The sequence below is a fragment of the Pseudophryne corroboree genome, chromosome 7 (assembly GCF_028390025.1).
Source record: "Pseudophryne corroboree isolate aPseCor3 chromosome 7, aPseCor3.hap2, whole genome shotgun sequence".
Taxonomy (NCBI): Eukaryota; Metazoa; Chordata; class Amphibia; order Anura; family Myobatrachidae; genus Pseudophryne; species Pseudophryne corroboree.
Genome location: NC_086450.1, coordinates 290,613,735 through 290,619,944, shown reverse-complemented (window position 1 = coordinate 290,619,944; position 6,210 = coordinate 290,613,735).

Genomic DNA, 6,210 nt, shown 5'->3' with positions numbered 1-6,210 from the left:
CTACCTACCTCTGTGTCGTCAAGTTTACTATCCATCCATACCTGTGGTGCATTTCAGTTTTGCACAGTTTGCTGACCACCAGTATATATATAATATATAGCAGTACAGTACAGTAGGCCACTGCTCTACCTACCTCTGTGTTGTCAAGTATACTATCCATCCATACCTGTGGTGCATTTCAGTTTTGCACAGTTTGCTGACCACCAATATATATAATATATAGCAGTACGGTACAGTAGGCCACTGCTCTACCTACCTCTGTGTCGTCAAGTATACCTATGTATACATCCATACCTGTATACATCCATACCTGTATACATACCTGTAAACATCCATACCTGTGGTGCATTTTAGTTTTGCACAGTTTGCTGACCACCAGTATATATAATATATAGCAGTACGGTACAGTAGGCCACTGCTCTACCTACCTCTGTGTCGTCAAGTATACTATCCATCCATACCTGTGGTGCATTTCAGTTTTGCACAGTTTGCCGACCACCAGTATATATAATATATAGCAGTACGGTACAGTAGGCCACTGCTCTACCTACCTCTGTGTCGTCAAGTATACTATCCATCCATACCTGTGGTGCATTTCAGTTTTGCACAGTTTGCTGACCACCAGTATATATAATATATAGCAGTACGGTACAGTAGGCCACTGCTCTACCTACCTCTGTGTCATTAAGTATACTATCCATCCATACCTGTGGTGCATTTCAGTTTTGCACTGTTTGCTAACCACCAGTATATAATATATAGCAGTACGGTACAGTAGGCCACTGCTCTACCTACCTCTGTGTCGCCAAGTATACTATCCATCCATACCTGTGGTGCATTTCAGTTTTGCACAGTTTGCTGACCACCAGTATATATAATATATAGCAGTACGGTACAGTAGGCCACTGCTCTACCTACCTCTGTGTCGTCAAGTTTACTATCCATCCATACCTGTGGTGCATTTCAGTTTTGCACAGTTTGCTGACCACCAGTATATATATAATATATAGCAGTACAGTACAGTAGGCCACTGCTCTACCTACCTCTGTGTTGTCAAGTTTACTATCCATCCATACCTGTGGTGCATTTCAGTTTTGCACAGTTTGCTGACCACCAGTATATATAATATATAGCAGTACAGTACAGTAGGCCACTGCTCTACCTACCTCTGTGTCGTCAAGTATACTATCCATCCAAACCTGTGGTGCATTTCAGTTTTGCGCAGTTTGCTGACCACCAGTATATATAATATATAGCAGTACGGTACAGTAGGCCACTGCTCTACCTACCTCCGTGTCGTCAAGTATACTATCCATCCATACCTGTGGTGCATTTCAGTTTTGCACAGTTTGCTGACCACCAGTATATATAATATATAGCAGTACAGTACAGTAGGCCACTGCTCTACCTACCTCTGCGTCGTCAAGTATACTATCCATCCATACCTGTGGTTCATTTCAGTTTTGCACAGTTTGCTGACCACCAGTATACAGATGTGTCCACTTACATCTTGGTTTTTTACAAATTTGGCACAACATGCAAAACACGGCTAAGCTGTTTTTCACAAGTAGCAAGTGGATGAATTTTAAAATTTTTGTTTGCCATAATAGAATGTGTATAAAGTAACATACTAAAGAAGCAAATGCATGCAAAACCGTTCCATACATGGTGGGATATAGCAAAGATGTATGTGGGCACATTTGTATATAATATATAGCAGTACAGTACAGTAGGCCACTGCTCTACCTACCTCTGTGTCGTCAAGTATACTATCCATCCATACCTGTGGTGCATTTCAGTTTTGCACAGTTTGCTGACCACCAGTATATATAATATATAGCAGTACGGTACAGTAGGCCACTGCTCTACCTTCCTCTGTGTCATCAAGTATACTATCCATCCATACCTGTGGTGCATTTCAGTTTTGCACAGTTTGCCGACCACCAGTATATATAATATATAGCAGTACGGTACAGTAGGCCACTGCTCTACCTACCTCTGTGTCATCAAGTATACTATCCATCCATACCTGTGGTGCATTTCAGTTTTGCACAGTTTGCTGACCACCAGTATATATAATATATAGCAGTACGTTACAGTAGGCCACTGCTCTACCTACCTCTGTGTCGTCAAGTATACTATCCATCCATACCTGTGGTGCATTTCAGTTTTGCACAGTTTGCTGACCACCAGTATATATAATATATAGCAGTACGGTACAGTAGGCCACTGCTCTACCTACCTCTGTGTCGTCAAGTATACCTGTGTATATATCCATACCTGTATACATACCTGTATACATCCATGCCTGTGGTGCAATTCAGTTTTGCACAGTTTGCTGACCAACAGTATATATAATATATAGCAGTACGGTACAGTAGGCCACTGCTCTACCTACCTCTGTGTCGTCAAGTATACTATCCCATCCATACCTGTGGTGCATTTCAGTTTTGCACAGTTTGCTGACCACCAGTATATATAATATATAGCAATACGGTACAGTAGGCCACTGCTCTACCTACCTCTGTGTCGTCAAGTATACTATCCGTCCATACCTGTGGTGCATTTCAGTTTTGCACAGTTTGCTAACCACCAGTATATAATATATAGCAGTACGGTACAGTAGGCCACTGCTCTACCTACCTCTGTGTCGTCAAGTATACTATCCATCCATACCTGTGGTGCATTTCAGTTTTGCACAGTTTGCTGACCACCAGTATATATAATATATAGCAGTACGGTACAGTAGGCCACTGCTCTACCTACCTCTGTGTCGTCAAGTTTACTATCCATCCATACCTGTGGTGCATTTCAGTTTTGCACAGTTTGCTGACCACCAGTATATATATAATATATAGCAGTACAGTACAGTAGGCCACTGCTCTACCTACCTCTGTGTTGTCAAGTATACTATCCATCCATACCTGTGGTGCATTTCAGTTTTGCACAGTTTGCTGACCACCAATATTTATAATATATAGCAGTACGGTACAGTAGGCCACTGCTCTACCTACCTCTGTGTCGTCAAGTATACCTATGTATACATCCATACCTGTATACATCCATACCTGTATACATACCTGTAAACATCCATACCTGTGGTGCATTTTAGTTTTGCACAGTTTGCTGACCACCAGTATATATAATATATAGCAGTACGGTACAGTAGGCCACTGCTCTACCCACCTCAGTGTGGTCAAGTATACTATCCATCAATACCTGTGGAGCATTTCAGTTTTGCACAGTTTGCTGACCACCAGTATATATAATATATAGCAGTACGGTACAGTAGGCCACTGATCTACCTACCTCTGTGTCGTCAAGTATACTATCCATCCATACCTGTGGTGCATTTTAGTTTTGCACAGTTTGCTGACCACCAGTATATATAATATATAGCAGTACGGTACAGTAGGCCACTGCTCTACCTACCTCTGTGTCGTCAAGTATACTATCCCATCCATACCTGTGGTGCATTTCAGTTTTGCACAGTTTGCTGACCACCAGTTTATATAATATATAGCAGTACGGTACAGTAGGCCACTGCTCTACCTACCTCTGTGTCGTCAAGTATACTATCCATCCATACCTGTGGTGCATTTTAGTTTTGCACAGTTTGCTGACCACCAGTATATATAATATATAGCAGTACGGTACAGTAGGCCACTGCTCTACCTACCTCTGTGTCGTCAAGTATACTATCCATCCATACCTGTGGTGCATTTTAGTTTTGCACAGTTTGCTGACCACCAGTATATATAATATATAGCAGTACGGTACAGTAGGCCACTGCTCTACCTACCTCTGCGTCGTCAAGTATACTATCCATCCATACCTGTGGTTCATTTCAGTTTTGCACAGTTTGCTGACCACCAGTATACAGATGTGTCCACTTACATCTTGGTTTTTTACAAATTTGGCACAACATGCAAAACACGGCTAAGCTGTTTTTCACAAGTAGCAAGTGGATGAATTTTAAAATTTTTGTTTGCCATAATAGAATGTGTATAAAGTAACATACTAAAGAAGCAAATGCATGCAAAACCGTTCCATACATGGTGGGATATAGCAAAGATGTATGTGGGCACATTTGTATATAATATATAGCAGTACAGTACAGTAGGCCACTGCTCTACCTACCTCTGTGTCGTCAAGTATACTATCCATCCATACCTGTGGTGCATTTCAGTTTTGCACAGTTTGCTGACCACCAGTATATATAATATATAGCAGTACGGTACAGTAGGCCACTGCTCTACCTTCCTCTGTGTCATCAAGTATACTATCCATCCATACCTGTGGTGCATTTCAGTTTTGCACAGTTTGCCGACCACCAGTATATATAATATATAGCAGTACGGTACAGTAGGCCACTGCTCTACCTACCTCTGTGTCATCAAGTATACTATCCATCCATACCTGTGGTGCATTTCAGTTTTGCACAGTTTGCTGACCACCAGTATATATAATATATAGCAGTACGTTACAGTAGGCCACTGCTCTACCTACCTCTGTGTCGTCAAGTATACTATCCATCCATACCTGTGGTGCATTTCAGTTTTGCACAGTTTGCTGACCACCAGTATATATAATATATAGCAGTACGGTACAGTAGGCCACTGCTCTACCTACCTCTGTGTCGTCAAGTATACCTGTGTATATATCCATACCTGTATACATACCTGTATACATCCATGCCTGTGGTGCAATTCAGTTTTGCACAGTTTGCTGACCAACAGTATATATAATATATAGCAGTACGGTACAGTAGGCCACTGCTCTACCTACCTCTGTGTCGTCAAGTATACTATCCCATCCATACCTGTGGTGCATTTCAGTTTTGCACAGTTTGCTGACCACCAGTATATATAATATATAGCAATACGGTACAGTAGGCCACTGCTCTACCTACCTCTGTGTCGTCAAGTATACTATCCGTCCATACCTGTGGTGCATTTCAGTTTTGCACAGTTTGCTAACCACCAGTATATAATATATAGCAGTACGGTACAGTAGGCCACTGCTCTACCTACCTCTGTGTCGTCAAGTATACTATCCATCCATACCTGTGGTGCATTTCAGTTTTGCACAGTTTGCTGACCACCAGTATATATAATATATAGCAGTACGGTACAGTAGGCCACTGCTCTACCTACCTCTGTGTCGTCAAGTTTACTATCCATCCATACCTGTGGTGCATTTCAGTTTTGCACAGTTTGCTGACCACCAGTATATATATAATATATAGCAGTACAGTACAGTAGGCCACTGCTCTACCTACCTCTGTGTTGTCAAGTATACTATCCATCCATACCTGTGGTGCATTTCAGTTTTGCACAGTTTGCTGACCACCAATATTTATAATATATAGCAGTACGGTACAGTAGGCCACTGCTCTACCTACCTCTGTGTCGTCAAGTATACCTATGTATACATCCATACCTGTATACATCCATACCTGTATACATACCTGTAAACATCCATACCTGTGGTGCATTTTAGTTTTGCACAGTTTGCTGACCACCAGTATATATAATATATAGCAGTACGGTACAGTAGGCCACTGCTCTACCCACCTCAGTGTGGTCAAGTATACTATCCATCAATACCTGTGGAGCATTTCAGTTTTGCACAGTTTGCTGACCACCAGTATATATAATATATAGCAGTACGGTACAGTAGGCCACTGATCTACCTACCTCTGTGTCGTCAAGTATACTATCCATCCATACCTGTGGTGCATTTTAGTTTTGCACAGTTTGCTGACCACCAGTATATATAATATATAGCAGTACGGTACAGTAGGCCACTGCTCTACCTACCTCTGTGTCGTCAAGTATACTATCCCATCCATACCTGTGGTGCATTTCAGTTTTGCACAGTTTGCTGACCACCAGTTTATATAATATATAGCAGTACGGTACAGTAGGCCACTGCTCTACCTACCTCTGTGTCGTCAAGTATACTATCCATCCATACCTGTGGTGCATTTCAGTTTTGCACAGTTTGCTGACCACCAGTATATAATATATAGCAGTACGGTACAGTAGGCCACTGCTCTACCTACCTCTGTGTCGTCAAGTATACTATCCATCCATACCTGTGGTGCATTTCAGTTTTGCACAGTTTGCTGACCACCAGTATATATAATATATAGCAGTACGGTACAGTAGGCCACTGCTCTACCTACCTCTGTGTCGTCAAGTTTAC